Source organism: Somniosus microcephalus, chromosome 9, assembly GCF_052327205.1.
Source record: "Somniosus microcephalus isolate GS21.2 chromosome 9, FLI_Smic_1.0, whole genome shotgun sequence".
Classification (NCBI taxonomy): Eukaryota; Metazoa; Chordata; class Chondrichthyes; order Squaliformes; family Somniosidae; genus Somniosus; species Somniosus microcephalus.
The window spans coordinates 39,485,774-39,510,082 of NC_140995.1; positions in this window are offsets into that span (position 1 = coordinate 39,485,774).

Here is a 24,309-nt window from a genome sequence, read left to right on the forward strand (position 1 = left end):
TTTCTGTTGTTGGTCTTCTTTCCTGACCGGCATACTTTAGCTATGTGACCAAGCTTGCCACATTTTCTACATTCCTGGTTTTTAAACCAGCATTGGTTCTGGTCGTGTGTTGTCTTCCCACAACGATAACATTTTGTTGTACCCGAAGTCATTTGATCCACGCTGAGTACCACTGCCTTCAGCTGCATTTCCGCAGTGCCTCTCGCGGCTGCTTCGTGTGATGCTGCAATAAGGACAGCCTTGTCAAGTGTAAGATCGTTCTCTTCGAGCAGTCGCTTTTGTGTTCCTTCCTTCGACATCCCGCACACGAACTTGTCTCTCAGTGCCTCTGTCAGATTTACCCCAAACTGACAGTATTTTGCTAGCCTACGCAGTTCAACCAGGTACTCCGCGTTGCTTTCCTCCTTTAGTTGCGTTCTCCCGTAAAATTTAGCTCGTTCCGCTAACATCAGCGGTGTGGGGTTCACATGATCCTTCAGGACAGCAACAATATTAGCGAAAGACTGATCCGCCGGTTTAGCTGGTGATAGAAGATGCTTCAATAACCCGTATGTCTTCGCACCCATTGAGTTTAGTAAGGTTAGAGCTTTATCATAATTTGCTATCTTATTGACCTTACAATATATCTCGATGCGTTCTACATACGTGGTCCAATCTTCCACATCAGAATCGAATTCGTTGATGTTGCCACGCTTAGGCATCTTCACAATCTTCCTGAGAAACAACAACAAAATTTTTCTTTAACTTTTTTTTTTCCAAAAATGGCGGTTTCCCGCGCTTGTCTTCTTCCCCGCCCACTTTCAAAATGGCGGTTTCCCGCTCCTGTCTTCTTCTCCGCCTACTGGCGGGAGGGGTAAGCTTTTCCCTTGGGCGACGACCGCTGGCTTTCGGGGTTCGCAGCCTGCGCGCCGGCTTCAGTGCGTTCTTTGTTCCCTTTTCTCGGCAGGGCAACCAGCGCTGGGGACAACCCGTTGACGGCGAACAGTTCCAGCCGCTGGCTGAATCTCCTCGGTCTCCCTCGCTCGGCTCTGTCTCTCCCGCTCGCTCGGGCTCTGTCTCTCCCTCAGCGGCTTCCAATCGCGCCTCCCAGCCCTCTCGCAGTCCGGTCCTTTCCTCCCCCGGCTGCGGCTGAGTTCTCCGCGGTTTCTTATTTTTATTTCTTCCCGCGCCTTACGATCCCGGTCGCAGCGCCTCGCGGCCTCGGTAGCTGCCCGGCCTTTCGCCGGTCGCGGTCGAGCTGTCTCACGACGCTGTTGCGTCTCCCAGCCCGCTTGTAGCCCGGTCTCTCACACCGGCTGCGTTCCCGCTGGTAGCCCGGTCTCTCACACCGGCTGCGTTCCCGCTTGCACCGCGGCTTCCGTGCCCCACGCTGCCCCAGTCTCAGCGCCTCTGGGCCCGACTTCTGTCCGGCTCCTTTCCCCCCCCGACCGTGGTCGAGTTCACCGCCCTTCCTCCGTTCTTTTTTTTTATTTTCCCCCTACTCACAGTCAACGTGGCCGACTTGCTTCTCGTGGCTGATCGGCTCACTCACCACCGTGGCAGAAGGGACGATCACTGCCTGTTGCTGATGGAAGGCGTCGTGTCTGAATTCTTCCTTCTTCCTTGCTCTGCAGACTCGCGTCTTCTATCAGCAGAATGACGAGGGCGGGTGCCTCCTCTCGACGCTCGTTAACTGCTTCGGATGTATCGCTGCCGCAGGGTAAGATCGAACTCGTCGCCACTGTAAAGTCTGTGGGTTATATGGTGAATTAATACACAGACTACAAGAGTAACTTTAACAGGACTTTACTATTCGAAGGTCAGGGCGAATCTGCCCAATCACTCATTACACAGCACTTATATACCGGTGTGGTCACCACCGGTATTACAGTATACCGCAGCCAAGATAAAGTAGTGCAACACCTAAAATAGTTCTCTTAAAGGTGGACGGTTACATACAATAGTTCTCTTAAAGGTAGAACGGTTACATACACTACAGACTAGAGTTTTTTTTATTTTATTGAAGTAGTGGTTTGGCGCAATACATGTTAAAAGTTTTTAAAGTGTGCAGGGAGTGCTGCAGAGGGAAGAGGCAAACGCAGAAGAGGAAGATGCAGAAGAGGAGAAAGTGGAAGGAAAGATGCAACCCAGACAGCCCCTTTCTGGCTGGGATATCCGGGATGGAATCATCCGCCTGCGGTCCCAGTGACCACTAACCCAATTCCCCTTTCAACATTTGTCTCACACCTTACCTTACCTTCCCATCACAGCTTCCTCTTGGCCACAATGCTGATATAATAGCCACCACAAAGCAAACTTTCCAATCCAACTTTATACATCAATCCATCCAATATGACATCAAGAAATCAACTAATCACCCTTATGCATTCTCCTACTGACTGTCTTGTGTGTGCCTTTGCCTATCCTACTGATGTCACGCAGTGCTACCCCAGTGGCTGCAGCATGGCTGGTGGAAGGCTGCTGACTTTCAGTGGGGTCACTGCAAATGGTCTTGCTGGTTGACCTTGAGAAGCTGGTGGCTGGGAGTGTCAAATCGAGTGACAGTGTTCCTTCTTCTTCTTCTTCACTCTCCTCTCCCTCTTCTTGGTCAACCACTGGCTGGGCAGGCTGCATTTCTTGGGTGTGTGAAATGAGGAAGGCACAAGGGTGGAGTTGTGCTGAGGGGAGGGCAGGAAAGCAAGAGGTGCATGCGAGAATGAGGATAATGTTTGAGGATACCAGCATCTTGTATCTTTTCAGCCCCGCCGCTGGTCAGGGCTCAGCCATGCCCCTGCCAAGAATGGCCAGCATCATTGCCTCCAAGGGGGTGAGGTGAGGCTAGCAATGGTAGGTGTGCCTCGTGATTGGTACAGATTGTTAGTAGGTGAGTGGAGGGGGTGGGGGGGGGGTGGTGGTGCATTGAGCAGTGTGTGAGGCTAGTGGTGCAGTTGGCAGGGATGGCTTTTGAAGATGCATTTACTCACCTTGACCACTGGTCTGAGGTCATGAAGCTTCTTTGGGCACTGGAGCCAGGTCGTGGGGGTGACACTGCTGGCAGTGATGGCTTCGGTGATCTGGTCCCACATCGTTCTTTCTGGAGGGCCTCCTGGCCCCTGTGGGTCGAGGACTTCTCTTGCAGTGTTGACCCCCTGCACAAAGCTGAAGTGCTGTGTGCGAGACCCTGGGTGCCCCTTCCTTGGCTTGATGAGCCATTTGTGTTAGTGCTGAAGCACTTTTCTCATTTTTTGAGGTGTGGAAGGCAATTCAGCTTTAAGAGCTGAAGACTCCCATTTGGGAATTCTTTTTAATGTTAATTTTTTTTCTGAAGACAGTTGAGCTATAAGGGCTAAAAACTATTTTTACATGATTTTCATTTTTTTAATTTCAGAAGGCAGTTCCCCTTTAAGAGACCAAACTGTTTTCTAAAATGACAGCCTTGCTTTAAGAGGAGGCTGTTCTAGCTGCAATGATGCTACAGCCACTCCACATTGGGGCCTCCTGCCGGGAGGAATGCCACCAGAATGGCGTTGCATGGTAAGTTTAGTGCTGGGCTAATGTTAATTAGCCACCAGCACCAATTTACCAGTCATGCCAGCACCATCATTTTCGGCGGCCGTTAACACCGGCCCGCGGTGGCACCGGCATGTTTTTACCAGTATCGAATTTCTAGGCCTATATCCTTTGGAGCCAAATTGTTTTCTGCTCTTGTGTTTTATGCAGCTATCTCATTCCCTCAATCTTACATCCAGCAGCGTAAGTAAGAAGGGACATCATTTTGTAATTGCCTTTTGCTTCAGGAAATGAGCTACCCGCAGTTCTGATGAAGGGTCCCACCCAAAGAAGTTAACCTCTCTGTCTTTCAGACATTGACTAACGCGTTGTGTTACTGTCAATTACATTTAATCTCGCAATGTCCGGCCGCGGGACATTAAGAAACGATTTCAATTAAAAATGACTTTGTTTTTCCATGGGGTAGTCTTCTGCCTTTACTGCCTAGGTGTTGCTCCATCACTTGGCGGGGGTGGGGAGATGGTGGCGGGGGAAGCACAGAGAGGAGTACTGGGTGGGGATAACCTGTAACAGAGCCCACGTAATTTTCATTCTGTTGATTGAAATCGGGCGGTCTTCCTCACAGTCATTCGACTCTCCACGCCCGAGTTTCCTAGCCGCGTTCTGCCCAGCCTGCGAAGGTATGTATCTACCCCAACGCATTTCTTTTTCTCTCGTGATTACTGACAGTAACTCCGAATAAATGTATATACTTACGACAAAGACAAGCGATCTGCCATCGCTCAGATCTACTCTGAAAAGAGCATTTTCACCTCCTCTGCGACTCCTATACAAAAGTGCGCTGCGGCCCACACTGGGGGTAATTTTAACTTTGGGCGATAGTGTTAAACAGGCGATATTGATTCAGTTGCCCATTATACATCTCTCCTCATTTTCATTTCTATTGCGGTCAATGTGGCTGAATCGATATCACCCATTTTGCACTATCGCCCAAAGTCAGAATGACACCCTTTGAGTGTAACAATTCGTAGGATCTGTCACAAGATGTCACTCTGTGCCAAACCAATAGCTCTTCTTATGATTTTAAACACACATGAAGTGATTTTCCTGTTTTTTTTAAGCATTCATCATTCCGTTTGTTGCTTCACATTGGAATGCTTAAAAATGCCACTCATCCAAGTGTCAGAATTCGTCTTTACGTTCTGTGGCGACTCATACTAAAGGTGCTTTCACTTAAAAACAGCTCGCTTTTAAAATATTAAACAAGGAACAACAGAAGCCAATGCAAATAGACTAAAATATACTCTCCCAATGCATAATTGAGCATGTAGCTCCCTGAAAACTCTTTATCTGCAAGTAATCTTTTTATGTTGGAACCTAATAAGATCAACCATGAGAAAAGGAGTTCTAAAGGCTAGTGTCATCTTCCAAATGCAATTATATAATTTTGCATGGATTGTACAACTTGCCCAGCAACCTAGACTGCTACAGCTGAATTTCAAATTCAAATATTTTCTGTGTGATATTAAGGCACAGTGACAGCACATTATTCAGTGGTTCCCTCAAGCATAGAGCAGCCTTTGTTGCCCAGTACTTTTTTATTTCCAGGAACACTACATTCATTTTTCATCTTAACAACTCTGCGTCCACCACACATTTAGGTGACAGTAGTTTTTCATCAGCTAACCTTACTTGTGTAGGCTCCTGAAGAGCTACCTGTTCTTAATTAACTGCTGCTGTTCAATAACAGAAATTGTGAAAGATCGCAGTGGTTTTTCAACAACAACAAATTGCATTTACATAGTGCCATTAACATAGTAATACGTCCCAAGGCACTTCACATGAGCGGTATCGAACAAATTCAGGGCAGGTGACCAAAAGCTTGGTCAAAGAGGTGGGCTTTAAGGACCGTCTTAAAGGAGGAGAGAGAGGTAGCGAGGTGGAGAGGTTTAGGGAGGGAATTCCAGAGCTTGGGGTCTAGGCCACCAATGGTGGAGCGATGAAAATCGGGGATACACCAGAGGCCAGAATTGGAGGAGCGCAGAGATCATACTGTCATTCAGTAAACAAATAACAATAACTAGTCATTAAAAAAAAATCAGTATGTTACTGGTACATTAGAAATATTGTTTTGTATGTATGCATTTTTCTCTCATCCCAAATGTATCAGCAATCATTAGGAGCAACAATTTTCATCTTGATTATCCAATTTTTCTATTAATCTTTATTCTCAGGACTTGAAAAACATTGAAATGGAATCTTTGCCTCTGAAAACTGTAACTTTTCAACCATTTCCATTATATAGTGATTTAACGGTAGACTATAAACTGGGAAGTTAGTTGGCATTAATTTCTTTTTTGCAATCTCTCACCAGGGGTTTTTTGCATTTTGATTATCTATTTTGTTTTCTGTTAGCCCTGATCATTTTCTGACTTGATAACACATAGAATGCAAATCCAAATCACCTGAACATTTGATTTGAATCGGCTTCAGTCTTCGATTTCACGCGCTATAAAGCTTGGCCAGCCTTCCTGATTCTCAGAGTCAGTTCCAGTGCAAAGTGCAAAGTTCCAGGGATGGCAGGAATGACGTTTGAGGAGAGATTGTGTCGATTGGGCTTATACTCACTGGAGTTTAGAAGATTGAGAGGGGATCTCATCGAAACCTATAAAATTCTGTCAGGCCAGGGCAGACTAGATGCAGGAAGGATGTTTCTGATGGCCGGGGAGTCCAGAACCAGGGGTCATAGTCTAAGGATAAGGGGTAAGCCATTTAGGACTGAAATGAGGAGGAATTTCTTCACCCAGAGAGTGGTGAACCTGTGGAATTCTCTGCCACAGAGGGCAGTGGAGGCCAGTTCATTAAATATATTCAAGACGGAGTTGGATACATTTCTTAAGGCTAAAGGGATCAAGGGATATGGGGAGAAGGCAGGGACAGGGTACTGAATTTGGATGATCAGCCATGATCTCATTGAATGGCGGAGCAGGCTCGAAGGGCCGAATGGCCTACTCCTGCTCCTATCTTCTATGTTTCTATGAGAGTCTGGAGGATGTTGCGTCAATAGACTTGCAAGTGATGTGGCAATGTTATTTCCAGTACGTCAAAACTGTGGAGTTCTTTACCTCCCTCTGTCTCTCAAGGCCCCCACCCCCCCAAGTCTGGAAAGGGGTGAGCAATTAATGCAGCCCTGCGAGTTCCGTCCCTTTCACAAGAGCAAATTAGGATAGAGCAGAGAAGGTTAAGAGGAGATTCAATAGAGGTGTTCAAAATGATGAAGGGTTTTGACAGAGTAAATAAGGAGAATCTATTTCCACTGGCAGGAGGGTTGGTAACCTGAGGATACTGATTTAAAATTATTGGCAAAAAATCCAGGGAGGGAAATGAGGAGAATTTTGTTTATGCAGCGAGTTGTTATAATTTGGAATGCGCTGCCTGAAAGGGTGGCGGAAGCAGATTCAATAATAACTTTCAAAAAGTTGGAATTAGATAAATACCTGAAAAGGAGAAATTTGCAGGGCTATGGGGAAAGAGTGGGGGGTAGGACTAATTGGAGAGTTCTTTCAAAGAGCCGGCATAGATATGACGGGCCGAATGGCCTCATTTGTGCCATATGATTCAATGATTCTATGAATAAACACATAAAATCAGCAATTTAAAAAAGAACACTGCAGCCTATTGGAGTGGTATGCTGCATTATTTTGGCTGGAATAGGAACAAAAAGGTAGAGGGATCTAGTTTTAAAACCATTTTTAAAAATATATATACAGGAAACTCTTTTTTATCCGGCACCGACGGGACCGGCGTGGTGCCGGTTGATCAAAAAGTCCGGATTACAGAGAGGTATACTTACTAAGGTACGAGAACCCCGTACACGGCCACAGATCCAGGCGTCCCTGTTGCATGGCAACAGGTGCAGGAACCCCGGTTACACGGCCACAGATCCAGGAATCCCGGTTACACGGCCACTAATATGAAGTAAAACTTACCTGAACCTACTCCTGAATTTTGCCGGTTAAGAGAGATTTCCGGTTATTTAGGTGCCGGTAAAAAGAGAGTTTCCTGTATATTGAAATTAGGTTAGCTAGGGAAAAAGTTGGGCCTCTTAAGGACCCAAAGGGAAACCTTCATGTAGAGGCAGAGGACATGGCTAAAGTATTAAATGAGTACTTTGCATTTGTCTTCACAAAGGAAGTGGATGATGTGAAGGTTACACTGAAAGAGAGGGAAGTTAAGGACAGGATAGTAATAGATTTTTGTCACAATCTTCCAATCCTCATTGGATACAAGAGTAGTCCCGGAGGACTGGAGGGTTGCTAATATTATACCACTATTCAAGAAAGGGGAGAGGGATAAATCAGGAAACTACAGGCCAATCAGCCTGACATTGGTGGTGGGGAAGTTATTGGAAACCATTATCAGGGATAAAATAAACTTTCATTTGGAAAGGTATGGGTTAATAAAGAAGAGCCAGCATGGAGTTGTTAAAGGCAAATCGTGCCTGACTAACTTGATTGAATTCTGTGGTGAGGTAACAGAGAAGGTTGGTCATGGTAATACAGTAGATATTGTATATATGGACTTTCGGAAGGCATTCGAAAAAGTGCCACACAGGAGGCTTGTTAAGAAGATGGAAACCCATGGAATTAAGGGGAAAGTGGCGGTATGGATACGGAATTGGCTCAGTGACAGGAAGCAAAGTGTGGTGATTGTGGTAGATGTTTTTCAGACTGGGAGGTGGTTTGCAGTGGTGTTCCCCAAGGGTCAGTTTTGGGTCCATTAATCTTTAAAATTTTTATAAATGACCTAGACTCAGGTGTAGGGAGCAGCATTATAAAGTTTGCAGATGATACAAAACTTGGCAACGTAGTAGATAGTGATGATGATAGTTGTAGTCTTCATGATGACAGACAGGCTGGTGAAATGGGCAGAAGCATGGCAGATGGAGTTCAATGCGAAGAAGTGTGAAGTAATGTACTTTGGGAAGACTAATATGGAAAGACACGATAGTATAAATGGCACGATTTTGAAACGTGTAGGTGAGCAGAGAGACCTTAGTGTCCTTATACACAAATCCTTAAAGATGGCAGGGCAAGTTGATAAGGTGGTTAAAAAAGCATATGGGTTGCTTGGGTTTATAAATAGAGGAACAGAATATAAATGAAAAAAGATCATTCTAGAACTTTATAAATCACTGGTTAGGCCTCAGCTGGAGTATTGTGGACAATTCTGGGCACCACACTTCAGGAAAGATGGAAAAGCCTTAGAAAGGGTACAGAGGAGCTTTACCAGGATATTACCAGGGATGAGGGACTTCAGCTATGAGGAGAGGTTGGAAAAGTTAGGACTGTTCTCCTTGGAACAGGGAAGGTTAAGAGGTGACCTAATAGAGGTTTTCAGGATGATGAAAGGTTTTGATAGAGTCGAGAGAGAAAAACTATTCTCTCTGGAGAGTGGGTCAATAACCAGAGGTCACAGATTCAAAGTCATTGGCAAAAGATCGAGAGGGGACATGAGGAGAAATTTTTTCACTCAGAGAGTTGTCGGGACCTGGAACGCTCTACCTGAAAAGGTGGTGGAAGCTGATTCCATAAATAATTTTAAAAGGGAGTTGGACAGGTACTTGAGGATGAGGAACTTACAGGGTTATGGACAAAAAGCGGGGGTGTGGGACTAGGCACGGCTGCTCTTTCAAAGAGCCAGCACAGGCATGACGGGCCGAATGGCCTCCTTCTGTGCTGTAAGTTTCTATATATCATTTCTATATATATCATTGGCTTTGCATGTGCTAGCTGCTGGCAGACCAGCTTCAGTGACAGTAAGCCTATTGTGCCTGTCAATGCCTGGGAATGGTTATTAGATAGAATGCAGGTAGGGGCATGCAGTTCAGAATCATACAGCACAGAAGGAGGCCATTTGGCCCATTATGCCTGTGCCAATTCTTTGAAAGAGCTATCCAATTAGTGTCACTCCCACAATTTCCCCATAGCCATTCAATTTTCTCCTCTTCAAGTATATATCTAGTTCCCTTTGGAAAGTTACTATTGAATCTGCTTCCACTACCTTTCAGGCAGTACGTTCCAGATCACAACAACTCACTGCGTAATTTTTTTTTCTTATTTTACCTCTGGCTCTTTTGCCAATTATCTTAAATATGTGTCCTCCGGTTGCCAACCCTTCTGCCAGTGGAAACAGTTTCTCCTTATTTACTCTATCAAAAATAAAATAAAATAAAATAAAACAAAAAAGGTGACTCAACGGTGGCTAACAAGGGAAATTAGGGATAGCATAAGATCCAAGGAGAGGACATACAAATTGGCCAGAAAAAGCAGTAAACCTGAGGATTGGGAGCAGTTTAGGATTCAGCAAAGGAAGACAAAGGGATTAATTAAGAGGGGGAAAATAGAGTATGAGAGTAAGCTTTCAGGGAACATAAAAACTGACTGTAAAAGCTTTTATAGATATGTGAAGAGAAAAAGATTGGTGAAGTCGAGCGTAGGTCCCTTGCAGTCAGAATCAGGGGAATTTATAATGGGGAACAAAGAAATGGCAGACCAACTAAATACATATTTTGGTTCTGTCTTCACAAAGGAGGACACAAATAACCTCCCAGAGATGCCGGGGAACATAGGGTCTGATGAAAGGGTGGAACTGAAAGAAATCAGTATTTGTAGGGAAATGGTGTTAGGAAAATTGATGGGACTGAAGGTCGATAAATCCCCAGGGTCTGATAATCTACATCCTAGGGTACTTAAGGAAGTGGCCCTAGAAATAGTAGATGCATTGCTGGTCATCTTCCAGAACTCGATAGACTCTGGAACAGTACCCATATATTGGAGGGTAGCTAATGTTACCCCACTATTCAAAAAAGGTGGTAGAGAAAAAGCGGGGAATTATAGACCGGTAAGCCGGACATTGGTAGTGGGGAAAATGCTAGAGTCCATTATAAAAGATGTAATAGCAGAGCACTTGGAAAGCAGTGATGGGATCGGACAAAGTCAACATGGATTTAATAAAAAGGTAAATCGTGCTTGACTAACCTACTGGAATTTTTTGAGGATGTAACTGGTAAAATAGATAAGGGAGAACCAGTGGATGTGGTATATTTGGACTTTCAGAAGGCTTTCGATAAGGTCCCGCATAAGAGATTAGCGTGCAAAATTAAGGCACATGGGATAACCTTCACTGCTCTAAGGAGGACAATCCCAGCTCCTCCAGTCTTTCCACGTAACTGAAGTCCCTCATCTCTGATACCATTCTAGCAAATGTCCTCTACACCCTCTCCAAGGGCTGGACATCTTTCCTAAAGTGTGGTGCTCAGAATTGGACACAATACTCCAGCATTACCAGATCTCAGATCTCTGTTCTAAAAGCTAGTGGGAGAGGCCACTTCAAGAGGTTAGTTCTAAAATGTTATTGATTTTAGGACTCATAAAGTAAAAGGATGTAAAACTCCATTCCCTAGCCACCGACTCCCCATCCCTCTCCCTGTCAACTGTCTCAGGCTGAACAAGACTGTTCACAGCCTTTGTGTTGTATTTGATCCCAAGATGAGTTTCCAACCATAAATCCGCGTCATCACTAAGATTACCTATTTCCACCTCCGTAACATCGCCCGACTCCGCCCTTGCTGCTGAAACTCTCATCCATGTCTTTGTTACCTCTAGACTTGACTATTCCAACGCACTCCTGGCTGGCCTCTCACATTCTACCCTACGTAAACTTGAGCTCATCAAGCACTCTGCTGCCCGTATCCTAACTTGCACCATGTTCCGGTCACCAATCATCCCTGTGCTCGCATTACCAGATCTTAAGATCTCTGTCTAAAAGCTAAAGAGATTGGCTCCCGAGTAAGCAAAGCCTCAATTTTAAAATTCTCATTCTTGTTTTCAAATCCCTCCGTGGCCTCGCCCCTCCCTATCTCTATAATCTCCTCGAGATGTACCAATCCTCTTGAGATATCTGCAATCCTCCAATTCTGGCCTCTTGCGCATCCCCAATTTTAATCACTCCACCACTGTCGGCCGTGCCTCAGCTGTCAAGGCCCTAAGCTCTGGAATTCCCTCCCTAAATCTCTCCGCCTTTCTCCTTCTTTAAGAGTTATCAGCACTTCTTCACACAAAGGGTGGTGGAAATCTAGAACTCTCTCCCCCAAAAAGCTGTTGAGGCTGGGGATCAGTTGAAAATTTCAAAAGTAAGATCGGTAGATTTTTGTTAGGCAAGGTTATTAAAGGATATGGAACCAAGGCAGGTAGATGGAGTTAAGATACAGATCAGCCATGAGTTAATTGAATGGCAGAACAGGATCGGGGGGCTGAAGGGCCTACTTCTATTCCTATGTTGCTATTTTGACAAAATGTGCATATTTACATACGTATGCTTTGACTCCTATCTTTTTTTTGTTTTTTTTGTTTTGACTCCTATCTTGAGAGAGGATGTGGGAAAGAAAATCTCCATAAGAACCAATACACTTAATTAACCATTGTGATGGTTGATCTCCATTCACAACTCCTCCAATTAATGAAGCAGCCTGCAGCAGGACATGAATAACAATCAGGCCTGGGGTGACAGGAGTTAGGTAGCATTTATGTCACGTAAGTGCCAGGGGTTGGCCACCTTGAACAAGAGAAGGCTCGGCCATTTCTCCTTGACCTTTAATGCCTCCATCATTGCCGGGACCCCCACCATCAACATCTTGCGGCGGGGGGTGGGGGGGTGGATCATCGCTGACCAGAAGCTGAACTGGACCAGCCATATCAACACCGTGATTAAAACAGCAGGATCTGCTCACTTATTAGATCACTACAAATAAAATTGATTTTTACGATGAGAATTAGATAGAATTTACAGCACAGAAACAGGCCATTCGGCCCAACAGGTCTATGCTGGTGTTTATGCTCCACCCGAGCCTCCTCCCACCCCATTTCATCTCACACTATCAGCATAACCTTCTATTCCTTCCTCCCTCATGTGTTTCTCTAGCTACCCCTTAAATGCATCTATGCTATTCGCCTCAACTACTCCCCGTGGTAGTAAGTTCCACATTCTCCCCACTCTCTGAGTACATATGTAGCTATAGGTTCAAAAGTAAAATACATACAGGATTATCAAATAGATGGATATGAGTGGATAATGCACAAGAAATACAATCACTGGTGCATTATGGTCCTTGTCATGAGTACCGTATCCAACTTAAGCTAAATAGGTTTGCTATCTATAGGTTAAAGAGAACACATGCAGGATATGCATGGGTGTCCCACTAAATGCCCAACTTTCCCAACAAGTAGACATAAAAGAAAAGACTTGCATTTATATAGCGCCTTTCACGACCACTGGACATCTCAAAGCGCTTTACAGCCAATGAAGTACTTTTTGAAGTGTAGTCACTGTTGTAATGTAGGGAACGTGGCAGCCAATTTGCGTACAGCAAGCTCCCACAAACAGCATTGTGATAATGACCAGATAATCTGTTTTTGTTTTGTGGGTTGAGGGATAAATATTGGCCAGGACACCGGGGAGAACTCCCCTGCTCTTCTTCGAAGTAGTGCTTTGGGATCTTTTACGTCCACCTGAGAGAGCAGACGGGGCCTCGGTTTAACGTCTCATCTGAAAGACGGCACCTCCGACAGTGCAGCACTCCCTCAGTACTGCACTGGAGTGTCAGCCTAGCTTTATGTGCTTATGTCCCTTCAGTGGTCTTGAACCCACAACCTTCTGTCTCAGAGGCGAGTGTGCTGCCCACTGAGCCACAGCTGATACAAATGGACAATATATTCATGAGTAGATTACAAAGTTGATCTTATTCAAATAAATGCTGGGTCCAATCGGATCTTGTCGTGTTTTTGATCTATACTTTCTTTGTAAGATAAATTCAAAAACATGTCTAAAATACAACTTAGCATTTACGTTGCATTGGAGGGCTATGTGCAGCAGAGGGCAGTGTTCAGTGCTTGGATGCCCATTGTTCCATACCCAAACGTCACATCCAATGGCTCTAACTTAATAGGGCTGTCAGGAGGCACGAAGCATGGTAAAAATTAATTTACTATATTCAATAATTCTCTGCATAATTCTGGAAACAATTTCCAAAAGTTCAGGTGTGATGTAACAAGTAGAATAATGGAAGGTTTAGATAGACTTCAAATACATTTTGACTGAAACTGATTTTGAAAGAAAGAATTGATACAGAATGCATTTATACAGCGCCTTTCATGACCTCAGGACATCACAAAGTGCAGCCAATGAAGTTCTTCTGAAGTGTAATCACTGTTGTAATGTGGGAAACGTGGCAGCCAATGTGTGCACAGCAAGCTCCCACAAACAGCAATGTAATAATGACCAGATAATCTGTTTTTAGTGGTGCTGGTTGAGGGGTAAGTATTGGCCAGGACACCGGGAAGAACTCCCCTGCTCTTCTTCAAAATAGGGGCCAAGGGACCACGGGGCCTCAGTTTAACGTCTCATCTGAAAGATCGATCTCTACAATATGCAGGAAAGTCTTTTTTATCCGGCACCGACGGGACCGGCGTGCTGCCGGTTGATTAAAAAGTCTGGATTACAGAGAGGTATACTTACTAAGGTACGAGAGCCCCATACACGGCCACAGATCCAGGCGTCCCTGTTGCATGGCAACAGGTGCAGGAACCCCGGTTACATGGCCACAGATCTACGAACCCCGGTTACACGGCCACTAATATGAAGTAAAACTTACCTGAACCTACTCCTGAATTTTGCTGGTTAAGAGAGATTTCCGGTTATTTAGGAGCCGGTAAAAAGAGAGTTTCCTGTAACGTGAATATTCTAGCACTCCATGTATGTTACTGGAAACCTAATGTGGAAATGAGCACTGGGAACTGGCACCAATACATTCACTGCTGTCACTTGCTATTATAAAAGAAACAAATTAAAAAGCTTGTGAAAATGTCGCCTTCCACACTTCCAGTCTCGAGCCGTCAGTTCATTAGCCAGAAACTGTATGGATCTGGATGCAAAAAAAAAATCTCCTCAGTTTGGGAAAGAATATCCTTATTCCGTTAGGAGAGATTAAACCTTGGGCTGCGTGCTGATTAGGATGAACACATCCATTGACTGGAGTAAGGAAAGGGAGATATTCACTTAAACAATTTTTAAAAATCACTCTCAGGATGTGGGCGTCGCTGGCATGGCCAGCATTCATTGCCCGCCCCTCACTGCCCATGAAAAGGTGGTGATGGGCCTTCTTCTTGAACCGCTGGTAGCAGTTTGATACAGCTGAGTGCCTTGCTAGGGCTCTTTGGAGGGCAGTTAAGAATCGACCATGCTGGTGTGGGACTGGAGTCACATATAGGCCCAGACCGGGCAGGTTTCCTTCCCTAAAGGACATCAGTGAACGGTTTGGTTTTTATGATAATCCCACAGCTTCATGGTCATTTTTACTGACTCCAGCTTTTTATTTCCAGATTTCTTTAACTGAATTCAAATTCTCAGTGGTGGCATGATGGGAACTGAACTCACGTTCTCTGGATTATTAGTCCAGGCCTTTGCCTGCACCCTGTTATAAATATAACAGGAGGTTCAACTCCCAAACTTGAAATTCTCAACTCCAGGAGTAAAATCTCTTATCAATCCCAAACATATTCATGTCCCAGAGATCCCAACCCAACAAGAACAGTGTGTTGCTGTTTTCTGATACAGAACATTTTTCTATGTTAAAGGCACTACATAAACGCAAGTTGTTGCTGTAATGTGATGAGAGACTTCAGTTATGTGGAGAGATTGGAGAGGCTGGGATTATTCACCTTAGAGCAAAGAAGGCTAAGGGGAGATTTAAATAGAGGTGTTCAAAATCATGAAGTGTTTTGATAGCGTATATAAGGAGAAGCTGTTTCCAGGGGCAGAAGGGTCAGCAACCAGAGGACACAGATTTAAAGTAGTTGGTGTAGTGTATGTACCTTTAAGAGCCCCTGTGTACTGTAATACCGGTAGTGACCACTCGGGTATATAAGCCTGTATAGCGTCTTGTATCTTTTAGTTCACCTCCAGACTTTGTTCAGTAAACACCTGTTAAACCAACTCCTGCATTCCGTGTCTCCATTAACACACGGATACAACAGTGGCGACGAATTGGAAACGGACTTACCTGCAATTCGGCAGCACCTCAAGGAGATCGATTCCTCAGGCGAAGGTCGAACAAAAAAAAAAACTGTGAGTTCACCAGCTAGCCGGGCTGGTGGCAGGTACTGCACTAATTCTTCCTGGACGGCGGGTTGGGGCTCGATCGGGTGGCTCTGCAGCGGGGCCGAGCAGCGAGTCAGAAGGCGGAGGCAAACAGAGACGGAGGGTGGAGCACTCGGGAGACGGCTGGCGCTGCAAAGCAGGTCGGCGTTCGGACCAAGCAGAGGGAGGGAAAAGTCCCAGAGAGTCCGGCGGGAACGAGTCTCCAACTATTAAAAATATCTGTGTAAATAAAAACCGCGGCGAACAGCGTTGTCAGCAGCGGCAGCGGCGGGAAAGCGCGGGAGGCGCCATTTTTTTCTCGGCAGGGAAGAAAGGAAAGCGCGGGAGGCGCCATTTTTGATTTTCAGGATGCCTAAGACTGGCAATATTACTGCTTTCGATAGTGATATAGAGGATTGGACCACATATGTGGAAAGAGTGGAGGTATATTGCACAGCGAATGAAGTAGAGGATGATAAAAAGGCATCGGTACTTCTAAATCTGATGGGCGCAAGGACATACGGGCTGTTACGAAACTTAATCACGCTAGCCAAATCGATGGACAAAAATTTTAAGGAGATTGTTGATACCCTACAGGAACACTTAAACCCAACACCGCTGCTGATAGCGGAACGATTCAAATTCTTCAGGAGGAATCAGCACAAGAATGAAAGTAACGCTGATTACCTCACCGAATTAAGAAAGCTGTCAAAGCACTGCCAATTCGGGGCAGGACTGTCAGATTCTCTACGAGACAAATTCGTCTGCGGTCTCCTAAGTGAAGGAACACAGAAAAGGCTACTTTCTGAGAAAGATTTGACACTGGACAAGGCTTTCAGTGTGGCTATATCATACGAAGCAGCAGCAAGAGGAGCTGCAGAGATACAGCAAAAGCCACAGGACTTTGGCACCCATGAAATGACATGGGGTTTCGAGAGATGTTATCGCTGCGGCAGATCCACCCATGACCAGAGGGACTGCTGGTACAAGGACAAAGCATGCAGGCAATGCGGAAAGATGGGACACATTGCACGTGTATGCCGATCTGGAAACAAAAAATCCACTGACAGAAAAAAAATCAATAAGGAAAAGTACAGAAAGGTACAAATGATGACGGACAGTAGCTCCGAAGACCAGAAGCGCGATAGCGACTCCGGAAACAAGAGACTAAGCTGTCTCAAATTACATAATGTAATTGCCAAAGAAGATTACCAGACCATTTGGGTTACCCTCACGATAGTGGGGTCCCCAGTTAAAATGAAGCTAGATACAGGATCAGCTCTGACCGTCATAAGTCGACGGGATTACGAGCGGCTATTTCCGCATATACCTTTGAAAGACACATCCATTATCTTGAAGACATATACGGGGCAGAAAGTATACCCCAGAGGGAAAATAAGGGTGCCTGTTGTATACAATGGCAAGGAAATACAGAAGTTGTATTTATACGTTGTGCAAGATGGTGGTCCACCGCTGTTGGGACGTGAATGGATCAGGAAGATACGTTTAGACTGGCACTCCATTCAGGCACTGACGGTGACCAGTAAGAAAAAAAATGATGACGTCATACCTGAACGATTAAAAGACATCTTGGCCAACGCCAAAGAAGTGTTTCAACAGGAACTAGGAACCCTGAAAGGCGTCACCGCCTCAATAAAAGTAGAAGATGCGGCAATTCCCAAGTTTTTTAAGGCAAGGCCGGTGCCATACGCAATTCGTCCAGCAGTCGAGGCAGAGCTGGAGAATTTGGAAAAGGCAGGCGTGTTATCCAAGGTAGATTGGAGCGAGTGGGCAACACCCATCGTCCCGGTCATGAAGAAAACGTTGAATAATGATAAATCTGAAGAACAGAGAAAAATTCGCATCTGTGGGGACTTCAAGGTGACTGTAAACCCGGTCCTTCACACGGTACAGTATCCTCTTCCGAGGATAGAAGATATTTTCGCCTCACTATCCGGAGGGAAACGTTTCACCAAAATTGACTTGGCACAGGCATATCTACAGATGGAGGTTGAGGAGGCCTCTAAAAAGTATCTCACGATAAACACACACAAAGGCCTGTACCAGTACAATCGACTGGTTTTCGGAGTAGCATCAGCTCCAGCTATCTGGCAAAGAGCTATGGAGCAAGTCCTGTAAGGGATTCCGGGGACTCAATGCTACCAAGACGACATCCTTGTAACAGGAGAAAACGACAACGAGCACCTTGCCAATTTGGAGCAGGTGCTCACTAGGCTGAGAGAACGGGGCCTACGAGCAAATCGCCCCAAGTGCGAATTTTTCCAGAATCAAATATCATATTGTGGCCATATAATTAACGAAGAAGGGTTGCATAAGTCACCTGAAAAAATTGAAGCAGTCATTAAAGCCCCTGGACCTGAAAATGTCTCACAATTAAGGTCGTTCCTGGGATTGATAAATTACTATCATAAATTTTTACCGAACTTGTCAACTTTTCTGCACCCTCTTAACGCACTGCTACAAACGGGAGTAATTTGGAAATGGAGCGAAGACTGTAAACGTGCCTTCCATAAATGCAAAGGCTTAATCACGTCCAAGGAAGTGTTGGCTCATTACAACCCATCACTGCCAATCAGACTGGTGTGCGATGCATCCCCTTACGGCGTAGGAACGGTATTATCGCATAGATTCCCTGATGGCTCGGAGCGGCCGATAGCTTTTGCGTCACGCTCATTGAACTCAGCTGAGTGTAACTACGCCCAGATCGACAGGGAAGCACTCAGCCTGGTGTGGGGAGTGAAGAAATTCAACCATTACCTACACGGACAAAAATTTACCTTGTTGACTGACCATCAACCCCTCGTCTCCATAATCAACCCTAAAAAGGGCGTTCCCATTATGACAGCGCAAAGGCTACAGAGGTGGTCCCTTTTCCTAGGGGCACACCAATATGACATAGAATACAAAGGATCAAAACAGCATGGGAATGCTGACGGTTTATCGTGCCTACCGTTGCCAACGGTAGAAGAGGCACCTACAGTGGACCCAGTGGAGATGTTCCACTCAACCATAGTGGAATGTCTACCAGTAACAAATTCTACCATTGAAAAGGAAACGAGAAATGACCTGACTCTCTCACGAGTCTACGATTTAACGGTGAAGGGATGGCCAGCACATGGCGAACCACTGTTGCCAGCATTCTCGCAAAGAAGAGAACAGCTGTCAGTGTGCCGAGGAACCTTGATGTGTGGATCCAGAGTGGTGATTCCACCCAAACTCCAGGATAAAGTGCTAAAGGAGCTTCACGAGGGGCATCTGGGTGGAGTGAAAATGAAGAACCTAGCCAGAGCTTTTGTGTGGTGGCCAGGTATCGATGGAGACATCGAAGAAATGACCAAGAGCTGTCTAGGATGCCAGAAGGTCCAAAACGCCCCACCACAAGCCCCTCTACATCCATGGGAGTGGCCCTCATCTCCATGGCAAAGGGTACATATCGACTTTGCTGGTCCAGTTATGGACTCAATGTTCTTAATCGCGGTTGATGCACACTCCAAGTGGCCGGAGGTAATAAAGATGTCCTCCACCACCACGGAAAAAACCATCACAGTATTAAGGACCATATTTGCCAGGAATGGGCTGCCTGAACAGATCTGTTCTGATAATGGACCGCAATTTGTGTCCGAAGAATTCAGGAAGTTCTTAAAAAACAATGGGGTTAAGCACTACACGTCCGCCCCATACCATCCCGCCACCAATGGATTAGCTGAAAGGTTTGTCCAGACCTTCAAGAAGGCCATAAAGGCCATGGGTAATGAAGACATAAATCTACAACATAAGGTAGATAACTTCTTGTTTGCGTACAGGAATGCAACACATGTGGTTACAAACCAAACTCCCGTCATGATGTTTTTCAATAGAAGATTAAGATGCCGGCTGGATTTGATCAAGCCAAACATCAGAAGGGACGTAGAGAACCGGCAATTTCAAGGCATGAATGAAAGGCCAACTAGAACCTTCCAGATAGGTCAACAAGTTTTGGCCCGGGACTACCGTACCGAGAAATGGCAGCCTGGAACTATTTGCACACGACTAGGACCGCTGATGTATACCGTGGACATTGGAGAAAGCATAATAAGGCACCATGCTGACCAGATCATAGAGTCATCCGAAAAGGGACAACCTACACCACAACTCTATATGCCTAATGATGAAGCAGAGATACCCATAGTATCTACCTCCGATCCGGTGATACTGGAACCAGATGAACCCGACACTGGCATTCAAGCCGAATCGACCTTGCCAAAAGAACCTACTACACCACCGAAAACTACTACACCACCGAGGCGTTATCCGGACCGAGTCAGGAAGCCTCCAGAGAGACTGACTTATAATTGATTAACTGCAGCAAATGTGTAGATTATTGTTCTTGTAAACATGTTAATTAATGATTACTTAAAATGTTATGTACTAATTATCTAAAAGGGGAGGAATTGTAGTGTATGTACCTTTAAGAGCCCCTGTGTACTGTAATACCGGTAGTGACCACTCGGGTATATAAGCCTGTATAGCGTCTTGTATCTTTTAGTTCACCTCCAGACTTTGTTCAGTAAACACCTGTTAAACCAACTCCTGCATTCCGTGTCTCCATTAACACATGGATACAACAGTTGGCAAAAGAACCAGAGGGGAGATGAGGAGAATTTTTTTTTACACAGCAAGTTGTTGTGATCTGGAATGCACTGCCTGAAAGGGTGTTGGAAGTAGATTCAATAATAACTTTCAAAATGGAATTGTATATATGCTTGAAAAGGAAACATTTGCAGGGCTATGGGGAAAGAGCAGGGAAGTGGGACTAATTGGATAGCTCTTTCAAAGAGCTAGCACAGACACAATGGGCCGAATGACCTCCTTCTGTGCTGTAAGCTTCTATGATGTGCTTCTGATTAAGAAATCCATATTCTCAGTTCACTCAGTATAACAATCTAGTATGGCATTGCCATCTTCAAATTGGACACCAGTGTCAAATTTTCACATTTTTTGGTATAGTACCATAGCTGTACTGAAGAAGATTAATTATGAGCATTAGACTTGAAATATTTCCAATTGACAATGGCCCGGATTTTCCGGGGCCTATGACCGCGTACGCAGACCATAAGTGCTCTGCAAGTTCCGTTTTTCCGCATGTGCTGCACATGTGTGAAAACCCGGAACCTGTGATCTGTGAAGTTTCAGCTTGACAGATCCTCTGCATCCCCGGGAAATGGACATTCGCTGGTGGAGAGCTGAGCTATTTGCCCAACTACTGCCCAGCGAATGCCCGCGAAACTCTTATGCCTGGTAAATACAGGCGCGAGGCCTTCTTTTTACCAGCGTAAGAGTTTAAATAAATACTAAAATAATTTAAAAAAATTATTTAAACATAAAAAAACTTTAACATTAGTTCTTGGTTATTTTTAGCCCCTTTAAAACATTTAAATTTTTGTTTTAAATGTTTAATTTAATTGTATTTTAATTCATTTTGAACAGGTAATGATTTATTTTTATTTAACTGGTGTGTAATTGTGATTTTTAGGGCAATCCTATTCATGCTTATGGGGATTCCATGCGTAAATGGAACCCCCATAAGCATAATGGGGATCCCACTTTTTGATTGGTTGGCCTGGCCCACGTGATCCCAGGGACACGTGGACCTTTACGCTGCATATGTGTAGAGGCCCAGCAGCGCGAGTCTACGAACGCTCCATACGCGTAGAGGCCCAGGAGCGTGAGTCTACGAACCTCTGGGACCATCAGGTCGGTTCGTACTTTTCTTGCGGTTTGGAGGCACTCGTCCGCAAATTCAGGCCCAATGTACAGTTTTTTTTATTTAAAGGAACCGAAAACACTGACCTCAACCAAAACTCTACCACTGACACAAAGCAAAGGGATTCCCTAGACGGTGCTGACAATTCAACTGCATTCGAGTTACATAGTTAGAATCTACAGCACAGGAACAGGCCAATCGGCCCAACTTGTCTATGCCGGTGTTTATGCTCCACACAAGCCCTCAATAATTAATCTCATTAAAAGCCTTCTATAAATGAAATGCAACAGTAAATCAGCCAGAAGCCCTGCACAACAGTCTAAATGATCTTGTTCAGTTGAAATGCGCACACCATAACTTGAATCAACAGAAAGGCATTACTCACTAGGTACAATAGCATTACCTGCATGTCCATCTGATAATGAAGAACTGTCTTGTTTCGGTGAATTGCTGGCGATACTAACACTTTGATTGACTCACAAAATGTTCCCACTGACACTCCTATACCTTAAGTCAGAAAAAAAAAACATGACGAGGGTTTTATTAAAGAATTACTCAATTGTATGGAGACCTTGAAACCTCTGGTGGGCTAGTAAAAATACTGAAAAGCACACTACATACACCCTTAGTGACTAGCCTAAAAGTAAGTAAAATAAAATCTCCTACGGCTAATTTCAGAAACCTTCTATGAAATCCCACAGATGAATGTGAAATTAGGTGCAATTTAAGTCTTTAGCACATAACCAATCACCGAATGTAGGTTTGCATTAGTACTACCCCAGAGACACTAATTTGAAAGTATTTTGTTTTAACAGTTTTTCCTTCATCAATTACTTGAATTCAGCTAAATTTTGCGACCATTTAGGAATTACAGAGTGCCTGTTTATTACCCAAGATTTTCATATATTTTAACACCAATCTATAACAAAATGATATTGCATTCTACCAATCTTAAGGAAAGCTCCACGTCACCTGATGCCCATGCACAAGAGCAAATGATTGAAGTGCATTAAATTACCTTTTTCTTTCCTTCTCAGTGCTCAGGCAAGACAACAAGATAGCTACTTTTCAATCACCTTTTAACTATAGGATATGGCCATCTATCTCAGCCCTCGTGCCAATGTCGTATCTCCAGATACCCAAGCAAATCTCAAGACAAAAAGAACAGGTACCCCTGGGCTTACTAATGCTAAATGCTAAACCTTTATAAATCACTGGTTAGACCTCAGTGTATTGTGTCCCGTTCTGGGCACCCCACTTTAGGAAGGGCGGCAAGGCCTTGGAGAGGGTACAGAGGAGATTTACTAGAATGGGATTAGGGATGAGGGACTTCAGTTACGTGGAGAGATAAGTGAAGCTGGGATTGTTCTCCTTAGAGCAGAGAAGGTTAAGGAGAGATTTGGTAGAAATGTCCAAAATTATGAGGGGCATTGATAGAGTAGATAGGGAGAAACTGTTTCCACTGGCAGGAGGGTTGCTAACCAGAGGACTCAGAATTAAAATAACTTCCAAAAAAGCCAGGGGGGAGATGAGTAGAAATCTTTTTACTCAGTGAGTTTTTATGATCGAAAATGCATTGCCTGAAAAATTGGTGGAAGCAAATTCAATAGTAACTTTGAAATTGGAATTGGATATATCCTTAAAAAGGAAAAATTTGCAGGGCTATGGGGAAAGAGCAGGGGAGTGGGACCAATGATCCCTGGAATTATTTTTGGCGCGGCACGGGTTAAGGTACCGCACATGCGTGATTTTTGCATTGAAAAGCCGGCAAGCTGGCTGCGCGGGTTCCCTGGAGCACTGTGCAGCTGCGAAGCTTAAAGGGAACATTGAGTGGGACTAATTCGTAGCTCTTTCAGAAAGTTGGCACAGGCACCAGGAGCTGAATGGCCTCTACTGTCTAACCAGTCAATTTGCAGGATAAGGACTCTCATCATGGTGTCAGCTGTGGCTCAGCGGGTAGGGTAGCACTCTCACCTCAGAGTCAGAAAGATCGTGGGTTCAATCCCACGTCCAGTACAACAGTGAAGGCGCTTTGGGACATTCTGAGGTCGTGAAAGGTGCTATATAAATGCAAGCTCTTTCTTTCAATAGTTTAATTCTTTGAAACAGGCAATTGAAGAGTCCAGTAAGTGTGAAAAGTTCCACTTCTTAGAATCAAAAGTGACACAAACATCACCAGAAGATGACACTAGAATCAAGATGAAAGAGAGGACTGACTGCTGCTGCTGCTGCTGATGACTCAGGATGTCTAAAGGTATGAGAGAGAAACCAGGAAATTATAGACATGGTAGTCTAACATCTGTTTTTACATAGGATTACATAAGATATATGGCACAGAAACAGGCCATTCGGCCCAACCAGTCCATGCCGATGTTTATGCTCCACTCGAGCCTCCTCCCGTCTTTCCTCATCTAACTCTAGCAGCATAACCCTCTATTCCCTTCTCCCTCATATGCTTGTCCAGGCTCCCCTTAAATGCATCGATACTATTCGCTTCAACCACTCCCTGTGGTAGCGAGTTCCACATTCTTACCACTCTCTGGCCTATATGAAGCCCTGGTTAGACCACATCCCGAGCACTGTGCACAGTTCTGGGCACCGCACCTTAGAAAGGATATATTGGCCTTGGAAGGAGTGCAGCGCAGATTCACCAGAATGTTACCAGGGCTCCAAGGGTTAGATTGTGAGGAGAGATTACATAAACTAGGCTTGTATTCCTTGGAATATAAAAGGTTAAGATGTGGTTTACATAGAAGTTACAACACAGAAACAGGCCATTGGGCCCAGCCAGTCCGCGGCGGTGTTACTTTCCGCGCGAGCAAATCGTTCTAATCACATTTGCCTGGCCTTGTTCCCATGTC